Source organism: Perissodus microlepis, chromosome 15 (genome assembly GCF_051167445.1).
Source record: "Perissodus microlepis isolate ML-2025 ecotype Zambia chromosome 15, ASM5116744v1, whole genome shotgun sequence".
Lineage (NCBI taxonomy): Eukaryota > Metazoa > Chordata > Actinopteri > Cichliformes > Cichlidae > Perissodus > Perissodus microlepis.
The window spans coordinates 84,878-98,246 of NC_140475.1; positions in this window are offsets into that span (position 1 = coordinate 84,878).

Below are 13,369 nucleotides of genomic sequence, written 5' to 3' on the forward strand. Positions count from 1 at the left end.
TTTCTATTTGCAACTTTACACAAATTTGGTTTTGGATCTTCTTTCATTAACTGGTTAAAAATATTATATAATTCCCCAACAGCTTGTGTCAGAACAAATGACCAAACATCCTCCAGCTTCTGTCTCCTGAGGGGCACCAGGCAGGGATGCCCACTCTCCCCTTCACTGTTTGCAATTTTTATTGAGCCACTAGCAGCAGAAATTAGACAGGCTACAACAATTAAGGGCATAAAATGTAAGAATGTAGAACACAAAATCAGCCTTTATGCAGATGATGTGTTAATTTTTCTCCAAAACTCACAAACCAATCTCTCTGGGGTAATTGCATTGATAAATTCTTTCTCAAGTGTCTCAGATTATTCAATTAACTGGTCAAAATCAACAGTTCTTCCGATTAATTGCTCCTTCCATAATTCTTCTCCTTCCCCACTGCAATGTGGAAATATAAAATATTTAGGTATTAATGTTTCTCCTAAACTTTCAGAATTAACTAAATTAAACCACATCCCACTTTTAAAGACAGTAGAAGGCGACCTGGCTAGATGGAAATCTTTACCCATATCACTCATGGGAAGGGTCGCCGCTATAAAAATGATGGTCTTGCCAAAAATAAACTATTTATTTTCAATGATCCCAAATAAGCCATCACAAGATTGGTTCAGATTTCTAGACTCGTATATTTCTAAATTCCTTTGAAAGATAACCCCCCACGTATCAGCTTAAAAACACTACAAAGGACCAAGGATAAAGGAGGATTAGAACTACCTAACTTTAATCACTATTTTTTAGCCAACAGGCTTCAGTTCATCTCTAGATGGTTTAAACACACCCTCTTAGATGAACCTTGGATAGATGTAGAACAGGCACTATGTAATAACCTAGAAATTTCAGACCTACCATTTATCAGCTCAAACATCAAACGACATGAATGCTTTAAAAGCATCAATATTAGCTCTTCTCTGACAGCATGGTGGGAGTTTCTAAAAATGACAGAGTCTTCATTAATCCCATGCAAACGTACACCTATCTGGAACAATCCGGACGTATTACAAAACAAACTTTCCAGATTGGAGTTATAAAGGAATTAAATACTTGGAACATATATTGGAAGGAACAGAGTTTATTTCGTTTGACAGACTAGTTACACAATATGGGATCAACAAGAAACGATTTTTGGAATATCAACAAATTAAATCCATAGTAAAAAAGAAATTTAATCCCAGTGAAGCTGAATTGCAAACACCACCAACTGTGGTACAATTTTTTAGTCTAAACCCCCCCAAATTATTGTCTAAAATATACAGAACACTTTCTAAAATAGATGAATCAATATCCCTTCCTATTGCAAAATGGGAAGCAGATTTATCGATCAGCTTAGACCCAAACCTTTGGTCTCAGATATCCTTAAAAACCTTTCAATGGATCAGAAATCCCAGTTTGCAATTAATACAATACAAAATATTACACAGAGTGCACTATACTGGTCATAGGATGTTCAAGATGGGCTATACGCCTTCCAACAACTGCTCACACTGCACAGCAAATACACCAGACAATTACATCCACGCTCTTTGGTTCTGTCCACCAGTTCAGAAGTTTTGGCGTGAGATATGTGAAGACTTATCAAAGTGTCTGAAATGTAACATTCCAGCCTCCCCTTTAGTATGCTTGCTGGACAACTTGGATGAGGTCACTGCAGAAATAAACACAGCCCACGTTGTTTTTACGGCCCTATGCATTGCCAAGAAAATGGTCCTCATTAACTGGAAAAATAAAAATAATCTTAATTCTAACCAGTATAAAAAACATCTAATAGATCACATTAGTCTTGATACAACCTCTGCCATCACATTTGATCAATCCCTATGGGCTCCTTTGATCGGCTTCATCACCTAGTGGGGGTGGGGGGTCATGGTTTGGTCCTGCCTTCGCTATTGTGGTTGATATGGGGGTAGGGACGGCCTTAGGGCGTCTGGGGAGTCCCTAGGGACGTTTCCCTGGAGGGCCTAACCTGGGGGGTGTGGCCATGACCTGGTTAGGAGCTCTGGGGCTCTTAGATGGTGTTTTCCTTGTGGCTGCGTACAGCGGACATGGGGGAGGGTCTGTGCTGGCGGACGTTGGTTACTGACCTGGTAGCCTGGCTGCCCCTGGGAGGGTCCGGGACGGGCGTGGAGGCTTGGGGGTCTGGGGGTGCTCCGCCCCCCGGTCTGGGGTGCTGGCCGGGCCTTGGGGGCTTGGGTCCTGGCTGTTGTGTCGCCGGAGCAGTGGGCGGGTGGGTGCAGGGGGGCTCAGCCCCAGTGCAGGGGACCTCTGGTGCATCGGCCCAACTAGGGGGCTCTCTAACTGGTGGGGAGGTTGTTATATCTTTGCAGGTGGTCTCCTCACCACAGGAGCTCACTCTGCAGGTGGGGGGAGAGATATAGGAGAGGTGGAGAATGAACTCAGCCTGGGTGTCTATTGTCTTGTGTAGTTTGGGAGATGATTGGATGATGGGGTGGGTGCAGTTTTCTCTGGGGTGGAGTCAGGTGGGCTGCCCCGGACTCTGTGGGGCTGGGCGGTGCTGCTGCTGCGGGCCCCGGTCCGGATGGGCCTGGGCCCCCTTGCCCTGGTGGGTTCCAGAGTGTGGGGGTGCCTACTGGGGTCAGCGGGGGAGCTGGCCCCAGGGAGGGGCCGCTTGCCCCTCCCTTTCTTCCCTCCCCATCCTCAGCTGCCTCCCTATTCCCGCTCTACCACACCCACCCACCCACGCAGGGCTTGGGGTGCAGGTATGTCACCAGGGTGCAGGGGAGGCACTCCCCCTCTGTCCCCTTCTGGCCGCCTGTGCCTCAATTTTATTCTGCAACCTAGACATCCACATTACTCACACTCTCACATAACACATACATATAGGGCGTTTTACAGCATCCAGAGGATGGTCGTTGCACTCCAACCCACCTCTGGCGCTGGTGCCCTACCCTCAATTTTAAATGCATTTAGACACTAAGGGTTTTCGGGAGGAGCCGTGCTGCTCTCTGAGAGGAAGCTAGTACCATGCTCTCCTGAGGTTTAAATGCACTTTAGAACAGCACACAGCAACACTACATATGAGCGGGCGTAGGGAGGTTTGAGGCCTTCACTCACCCCAGTTCTGTTAGCCGTCAGGGCTGGGGGGCTGGGAGGAGGTGCTGGCCGTCAGACTGAGGTCTGGGATGCGGGGCCTCCCTGCTACTGCAGATAAGGAGGTGGTCCGCTTGCCTCCACCCCAGAGAGAAGGGTTACATCTCTTGGGTCTAGGTGCGGCTTGCCCCTCTGGGGGCGGGGGTACCTGGACCTGGGATATAGAGTACGTTTGGGGAGTGCGACTGTCTGTGCAGTGTCTATTTGTGTCTGTCTACACGTTGGGTGAGTGCCGAGTATTTGGTTGTGCATATGGGGGTGGGAATGCACGTTTGTGTCCGCGTGCGCCTGTTCGTCTGTGTCTATATGTCAGGTTGGGTCTTAGACTCAACCTCTCTGGGTACATCTCAGGCCCTCTAAAGTACGGAGGCCTATCTCCCCTCACCATACTCCCTGCTGGTGGCTGATGCCCTCAGACGTTGGTGTGTTGGTGGTCCTTGTCGTCTGGGGCTGGGCGCTCATGTATGTACCGGCTCACTCCTGGTGGCCGATTGGCGGGGCCGGGCGCCTGTGGCCCGGCTGGGCCCCTTCCGGGGGGTGGGATGCCCTCAGGCCTCTGGCCTCTGGGCCTGAAGCTCGGTCCTCTCTGGCACAGCTGGCTGCCGGCAGAGCCTGCGGGCACGCCACTGCAACCCCCTCTGGCCTCTGCTCCGTAGCTGCTGGGTGACCTCTCATTTGGGGCTCTACTCAGCTCTTCCCAGGAGGGTGGCACGGTTCCCCCCCTTTTGGTGGTCCTCCTCGGGTCCTTGTACTCTGGGGCCTCTGGATATCTGGGGCCTGGATCTCCTCCATACCTGCTTCATACCCTGGTGGACGGGGCTATGGCTCCCCACACTCCCTAGCAGATCGTTACATGGAGAAACCTTTGGAATACAAGCATGCTGATCCACACAGGTGTGCACACAGGTGTACACACGGGTGTTCACAGACAAGGACTACACCTTTCTTGGCTGCTGCCTCAAAGCACATTGTGCGCTGTCTATCTTGCGTGCTGCACAATATCGTTTAATATTTAGTATCTACTGTTATCTACTGCTAGCTAGTTTATTGTGATGGTGCTGTATTTATTATGTTGCTCTTTTTTTGTTTGCTTTCTCTTCTGTTTTTTTTTTCTCCATACAGGTGATCCAGGTGTTTTGTTTGTTTTTCTTTCTTTCTTCCCCCCTTTCTCACCATCTCTTCTCCCCTCTGGTTTTCTTTCTCTCCCTCTCTGTCTTTCATTCTTTCTCCCTGTCCTATCCCCCAGTCATGTCTGTCCCGTTTGTAGCAACCAAAAATAAAATAAATTCATAATTATAATAAAGGTCAATCAAATGGACCAATATGGCAAGGCCATGATGATCCACTTGGTAAAATAAATCCGCTTGGCATCTTTCTTGGCCTTAAGACAACAATTCTGATGGCTAAAGATCCAAACGGGACACAAAAAACCCCCAAAAAAAGCAAAAAACAAAAAAAACCAAAAAAAAACCAATAAATTCTTTCCATCCAGGAGCGACGGTTGGAAATGACCTTTTAGCTATGTCTGGTACAGTATATGTGTGTTTTGTATTATCTCTGCTACAGGGAGTGCAGAATTATTAGGCAAGTTGTATTTTTGAGGAATAATTGTATTATTGAACAACAACCATGTTCTCAATGAACCCAAAAAACTCATTAATATCAAAGCTGAATGTTTTTGGAAGTAGTTTTTCGTTTGTTTTTAGTTTTAGCTATTTTAGGGGGATATCTGTGTATGCAGGTGACTATTACTGTGCATAATTATTAGGCAACTTAACAAAAAACAAATATATACCCATTTCAATTATTTATTTTTACCAGTGAAACCAATATAACATCTCCACATTCACAAATATACATTTCTGACATTCAAAAACAACAAAAACAAATCAGCGACCAATGTAGCCACCTTTCTTTGCAAGGACACTCAAAAGCCTGCCATCCATGGATTCTGTCAGTGTTTTGATCTGTTCACCATCAACATTGTGTGCAGCAGCAACCACAGCCTCCCAGACACTGTTCAGAGAGGTGTACTGTTTTCCCTCCTTGTAAATCTCACATTTGATGATGGACCACAGGTTCTCAATGGGGTTCAGATCAGGTGAACAAGGTGGCCATGTCATTAGTTTTTCTTCTTTTATACCCTTTCTTGCCAGCCACGCTGTGGAGTACTTGGACGCGTGTGATGGAGCATTGTCCTGCATGAAAATCATGTTTTTCTTGAAGGATGCAGACTTCTTCCTGTACCACTGCTTGAAGAAGGTGTCTTCCAGAAACTGGCAGTAGGACTGGGAGTTGAGCTTGACTCCATCCTCAACCCGAAAAGGCCCCACAAGCTCATCTTTGATGATACCAGCCCAAACCAGTACTCCACCTCCACCTTGCTGGCGTCTGAGTCGGACTGGAGCTCTCTGCCCTTTACCAATCCAGCCACGGGCCCATCCATCTGGCCCATCAAGACTCACTCTCATTTCATCAGTCCATAAAACCTTAGAAAAATCAGTCTTGAGATATTTCTTGGCCCAGTCTTGACGTTTCAGCTTGTGTGTCTTTTCAGGGGTGGTTGTCTTTCAGCCTTTCTTACCTTGGCCATGTCTCTGAGTATTGCACACCTTGTGCTTTTGGGCACTCCAGTGATGTTGCAGCTCTGAAATATGGCCAAACTGGTGGCAAGTGGCATCTTGGCAGCTGCACGCTTGACTTTTCTCAGTTCATGGGCAGTTATTTTGTGCCTTGGTTTTTCCACGCGCTTCTTGCGACCCTGTTGACTATTTTGAATGAAACGCTTGATTGTTCGATGATCACGCTTCAGAAGCTTTGCAATTTTGAGACTGCTGCATCCCTCTGCAAGATATCTCACTATTTTTGACTTTTCTGAGCCTGTCAAGTCCTTCTTTTGACCCATTTTGCCAAAGGAAAGGAAGTTGCCAAATAATTATGCACAACTGATATAGGGTGTTGATGTCATTAGACCACACCCCTTCTCATTACAGAGATGCACATCACCTAATATGCTTAATTGGTAGTAGGCTTTCGAGCCTATACAGCTTGGAGTAGGACAACATGCATGAAGAGGATGATGTGGACAAAATACTCATTTGCCTAATAATTCTGCACTCCCTGTATATAATATAAATAAATAAGTAGAATAAACACAAATACCAGATTTTCAGTTTCATGGTTTGTGGTCAAATAATGAGAGAGGTCAGCATTGTTTTATTCCTTGATTTTGGATGTTTCCTTTGTTTCTCAAGGTGCTACTGAGATTACATGACTTTACAAAAGAAAAGAATAGAGAGAGTTAAACACAATAGAGATAGTTAAATGTGCAAATGCAAAACACATATCACCATCATGGAAATGCAGCATACTTGTTTACTGTCAGTGGCACAGGTTGCTGATAGGAAACGTGTGACGCACATTTGCATCTACTGTTTCCTTTTCCTTTCTTTTTGTTTTTAGTAGAATGAACATTTTGTCTTTAAAGCCCACTATTCTCAAAGGAAGATCTTCTGTAGGCAGTGCCACTTTCTCCACATCATACAAATGAGCAGGCCAGTGTGCTCCACTGAGATCATTTTCATGGAAATCACTTAACTTGAAATCCATTTCAGCGAGCATCTCTAGTATCTGTTTATGGTGAACACAGAGTGACAGTTATCAGTCTGTAATCAGGAGGTTGTCTTTTTTTTAGGACTGATAGTTTATGCCAGACTGTCAAAAAAACATATCTAAAGATGACTAAGTTTAGCTGCCCAATACAGCAGAAGCATATCTTGACAAAAGCTTTATTTGAATTGCAAATGTTGAGGAACGCCTGTCAGAGGCTTTAGTCAATTGAAACTGTGCTGTGGTTTACCAGCAGAGACGCGCATGATAAAGCCTGTTTTTAACTAAAAACTTTATTTCTATTAAACTATAGCACAGCCCGATTTAAAGCAGTCTGACAGGTGTTTTTCCAGTGTGATTATAGTGGATGTGTACTTTCATCACAGTTCACTTTATTTAACTGTTGGCAATGATGCTTTCAGAAACACAACAAAAACATAGCCTTCCGTTTTTAAGACTTCATGTGTTTTTCGTTTTTGCTAACTGAAAGCCAGTGAAGGAGTCAGAATGTGGTCATTTTTACGGCAGAACAGGACAACACGCAGAGAGGTCGTTACATTTTCAGCCCATTAGGGGTCGCAGTTTAACACATTATAGTCTGGCAGTGCAATAAACTGAAAAGCCTTATTTCTGATCTGTAGACTTACTAATCTAAGTAGATTTGTTGTTTTTAATATTTTAATATTAAAACAGTTCGTATACACCAATGTCTGCTGTATTTTAATAGGAATCAATTCTGTTTCCATGTAATAACTATTCTATTTTCTTTAGTGATTTAGTTTCAGATGCCACCAGAAGTGGAACAGACCGTCTGCTCCACTTCTGGAACACACCAGTGCTTCAGGCAATATTTACAATAAACATAGTTTTGTGTTTTTTTGTTGTTTGTTTGTTTGTAAAAAAAAAATATTAAATTTAAAAAATATAAAATTAAAAAAAAAACCATTTCATATTATTGTTTGAACAGTATAGAAGTTTGTAAATGATTATTATAACATAATATTTTAAAGTATTGGCATAGTTGTATTGTAACAGTGTAAGGGTTTGGCCACTGTGTGGCTCTGTTGAGAGAAGCAACTTTAAGGCTCCTCAAGGCTTGACATATTACTTCCCAGGTGTGGAAAATGGAAGAGTAAAAATACATGACACCTGTATTTTATTTGACTAAACACGGGAAATAACCATATTACTAGGAATGTAAATTTAAGTCAGGGTGTGGATGTGTTGTTTCTGGATGTTTATTTCCCAGACTTCAGTGAGTCCCGTCCCAGTGCAGCCAGGGGTTCTCATGCCTTGAAGCCCCTTGTGTAGCATCAACAGTTATCTGAACCTCAGCCAGGAAAAAGCCCCACACTTCTTCCCCTTCTTCACAGAAGACTCGGAAATCCTAAACATTCAAACCCCCTTAACCATAAGTTTATTTCACTTCATATTGTGTTTCATCTGACGTTTGTAGAATGCGACTCTTATTGCGGGTTTCTGCACAGATCTCTGAGAGACATATTTCCCCTCTGTTTCTGCAGATGAAACTTGAGTCCAACCATGATGTGCAATGTGTTGAGATTGTGCCACAGCTGAATGAACCCTGGATGGAAGCACCATGGCAACAGTCCCATGGATGTGTTAGTGAATCAGAATCATTTGTTCTATTCGTTCTCTTTTTTTAAACTGGAGTCCAGTTTAAAAAAAGAGAACGAAGAAAAGAGAAAAGACTTGACTGTCACGGGTTGCCAGGGCAAGCGGTGGGGATGTTGGAGAAAGGAGGACCCAAGTGCTGGATTTTTTTGATCAACAGTGCATTTATTTACAGTGGTGTAAATAATCCACAGAATAGTAAATCCCAGTATGTTCCCTTGACTCCCGTGTCATGTCTTCTACCCACAAGTCTGTGCTCTTCCGCTCCTGTGTATCCCCGCACCCCGTGCTCGCTGCTCTTGTCTTCCACGCTCCTTCCTGGAGAAAATAACAAAGAAGCAACCGTCAGGACACTCAACTACTGCACTCACTTAACTTGGCTCATGAAGACCACTAACGTGGAGTCTCACACAACATTCCCACCCCGAGGAGCGCTCAACCACACTGTTAAAGAGCTCCCCGATGAGGCTTGATCAGCTGCAGGTAAGTGATCATTCGCTTCATGTGTGGCCAGCCTCCAGACAGGACACACCTACCATGAACTCGAGCGATGATGTTGGCATTTTTTTTAGACGTGTGGTTTTCATACAGTTAACCTGAGGTGGAATCACAACTCTGAAATATTGGGAATTTCTTTTATTAAATTCATTAATTCAGTATCAGTCCACATCATCTCATGGCTCAACTGAGAGCATTCTACATATCCTAATTGCAAATCCATTATGTGACTCAGTATTTGTTTTCAGCCTGGCCACAGTTGTTGCATCTGCAGGCCACTTGGCAACCAACCTCCATCCCAGCTTCCCAGGTATGACACTGACTTGGTACGTGTCGTACCTGTTAGCATTAATGCCTGCTCAGTTCTGTATAGATCTTTCTACTGCTTTTTTCACATATCGATGAGTAAAAAGGCATTTAACAAAATAGAAAGAAGTGAAAACAAAATACTGCAATTAGAAAAAACAGTCTCCTGAGGTCTTGACTGAAGATGTTTTTATGTCATGAAATTAAATTAAATTAAAGAGGAGGTCAGTGACGGTTAAGAAAAAAAGATTAAAACAAGATGTTTTCTACCAGTTCATCCACAAAGCAGACGTCACAGCCATTTATAAGAAATTCATGCTCTTAATGATCTAACAAAGGGAAACTATAGAAAGCCCAGCCAGATGAATACCATGAACTCGTAATACAAGCATGAGTCAGTCACCCAGAAACGTATGACTCACATGATCTGTGCCATTTTTTTAATTGTAGCCACTGGATGGTGCCAGTGAGCAACATAGCACTATCAGCTTTTCTCCCCAACTTTGATCACAGCTAAAGAAATAAAATTGTGAAATGTGTTGAAGCTTAGCTGTACACCCAACATACCAGTTCTGCATTGTTGTAATTCTGAAACAACTGAGGTCTCAGGGTATCTGAGATTACTAAGGAAATACCAAGTAAAACTTTGAGTTGTAGCAGGCAATGTACTGACTTTTAAACAGGACATGTGCTTCTAATAAGTATCCACACTGCAGCTTTTTCCAGTCGGACATTTGGATCAAACTCTCATAAAGCAGACCCTGAACAGATTTCACTTTTGTGAGCTGTAAGAACCACTCTATTTTTCACCCCCCACCCACAACGGGCATTGCACATGTGCACAGATGAGGAACATATAGAGGATTCCTCCTCAACATTTACTTCTTTGAGAAGTACACTGTGTCCTGAGCCTCCAAATAACAGGAATGTGGAACTAATCAATAGATGGCATCAGCTCCGTTCCTCTGCACTTACGTCAGAGACTAAAGGTTTTGTCCCACTTAGACTTGCTGTTTAAGGGAAACACCCACCGGGGAGACAGAGAGATTCAATGTGAACTCCAAATATTAAGTTCCTTTCTTATAAATTGAATTTATGTGTTTATCTCATTATCTCATTATCATCTTTGCACTGTGGGGAATTTATTCCTAGCAGCACAGTCCCCTGACATTAGTTTGTATGTAGTTTGTGATGTAGAGAGCATTTGGGTTTAGACTAGAGATGGCACGATACCACTTTTTTATGTCCGATACCGATACCGATATCATAAATTTGGATATCTGCCGATACGATATGAATCCGATATAGTGTGTTTTTTAATCAATAAAACGTTTTTTTAATATCTTGCTGCATTTTGTATAAGTTCATACTCAAGTTTAAATAAACAACACTAAAGCTATTCTGTTATACCTGTATGTAAAAAATGCACTGCGCCCAAAATATTTCATAGTTCAGCAACACTGATCAATCTAATAAACTTAAACCGGCTCCATCCTCCCTATTCTGGTGTTTTAAAGAGTACTTAGCAGAAATATTAAGCAACCTAACTAATAGGGTTGCAAACTCCCAGCAAAATAAAATAGGGAACCACCCTCCACCTCATGATGCTTAATCGACGTAATCAAATTTAATTTGATGCAGGGGGAAAAATGCACAGAAATAAATTATTTTTCAAGAATAATTAAATAGATTCAACATCTTTCTTCAACAGAATTGCAGAATTCACAGATGGTACTTTCCCAAAGGAAAAAGTACTATAGCTTACTAGGGAATATTAGACTTAACAGTTACTACAGTAATGGACCTATATATTTTACATCAGATTAAAACTTTGGGTGTAAGTTTCGGATAATTATTTATTAAAAGCTAGACAGTTTAAATGAGAATAAGAAAGAAAAGTATGTCTTTGTGCCCCCTTTTCCCTGTTCATGCCCTATCGGCCCCCCTGGCTAAACTTTGCTAGATCCGCCCCTGCACAGTTACCAGCCGTCAGCTGCGTAGAAAAAGATCCTGGTGTAGAAAGTAATATTAAATAAATTCTAACAACAGCTTAGGCAGGGATAGCTCAGTAGGTAGAGTGGCGGCCCCATAATCAGAAGGTCGGGGGTTCGACTCCACTGAACGGCTACCCTGAGGTACCCCTGAGCAAGGTACCGTCCCTACACACTGCTCCCCGGGCGCTGCATTGGTGGCTGCCCACTGGGTGAATGGGTTAAATGCAGAGGAGCTATTTCCCTATGGGGACTAACACGCACACTTTACTTTTACTTTATCAAGCTTAAACGTGCTGCTGTTGTTCAGCCGCTGGTTTCCTCTTTCTGGTGCAAAGTGGGCCAAAAACAAAGAAGAGAGACGGACTCGCAACAGAAAAGCCGATCAGCTGATCATTAATCAGTTTCACGATTGAAGTAGCAGCCGGAGAGAGAGAGAGGCAGTCGCTCCATATATCTGTTGTTAAGCTTAACGTGGGAATGCTTTACAGACATTCAGAGATGAACTTACACACTTGCTTTACTTCTCTCTGCGATAACTTCCTCGGAGATGAAATGCTGGTGAGGCTACAAATACACACAGCTGCTCTATCACGTGATGCATACTGCTGCGACGTGCTACGGTTATGAGCCGAGTTATGCCATGTAGCAAGTTTTGTGAGGTGCTTTTTTGATATTTAATGGATCGGATTACATTTTTTATTTCTCACCGATATCCGATCCAGTAATTTGGGTCAGTATCGGACCGATACCGATACGTAATATCGGATCGGCCCATCTCTAGTTTAGACATGGGTGAACTCTGGGTTGTTGGTTCTTTAAAAAGACCAAAACAAACATTCATTATTAATTGTTATTATTAGTATTATTATTTTCTCCCACAAACTGAGACTGTTTTATGGACATGTGTTAAGAGGGGCTTTCTCACATTTAGATCAGAGGGTAAGAAAAACTGCATATGCGCCTATATATTTATTTATGCCATAAAGGAACATGTGTTTACAAAAAGTTGATGTGTGGATTCATGGTTGCACTATAGCACCATCTATTGCACTGAGGTAACAGTTATTCTTTATTCAGATCATTTGATATTCTATTCTGTGTTAAGATGATGATTGATTGATTGATTGAATCTTTATTTTGAAGATGTTGAAAAAGTACAACAACATAGAATTAAAAGAGACAAATGAACAAAGCAAAACAAAAGGAAAACGAGCAACCACAACTACAAATAACTTTCATGTTCAAAAAGGAGCACGGAGAAGCATAAGCTTATTTAATCCCACCCCTTTCCAACTATCTAGTAATCAATAGACTACAGAAATACCTCCTTGCAATTACATTATATGTACCATGATCCCACACTGCTTCATGAATGTTGAGGTCCAGATTCTGGGGAGGCCAATCTGTAACTGATAGTGCTCCACTGTGTGTCCCTATACACATATTTTTTAACTGCAGTGTTGGATCAATATCATGCTGAAAAATGAAGCTGTTGCTAATCAGACACTCTCCAGATGGTATTCAATGGATGATCAAATTCAAATTCAAATCAAATTCAAATTTTATTTGTCACATACACAGTCATACACAGTACGATATGCAGTGAAATGCTTACACAACTGCTCGTGACCTAAAGAAAAAAGAAAAGGCTATGAATAAGATAGGAAATAAATATGAAAATTAAAAAGGGTAAATTTAACTAAACTAAAATAAAATAAAATAAAATATAAAAATTAAAGTTAAAAATGAAATAGCTGTACAACACAAATTAGAATGAAGGGTAAATTTAACTGGGAAAGAATAAGATAAAATATATAAATTAAAGTTGAAAATAAAATAACTGTACAACACAATACACAGTATAGAAATATATAAGAATGTATGAAGAAATATAAATATATATATATATACAATAACAGCAGCTGTACAAGTATTAAATGGAAATGAAGAAATATAATGTCCAGTGTTGTGCAATCCACATTTGTAAGTGTCTTGTGCAGTGCAAATATGCTTAAAGTGATTTAAGTGATGAAGTGAAAACAATGTCCAGAAAGTCCAGTGTGTGTGTAAGAACCATATGTGTGGGTCAGTACTGTGTGGTGGTGTGATTGAGAGACTGTATCGCCTGCGGGAAGAAGCTCTCCAAACTACAACAGTGGTTTTCTGCATTC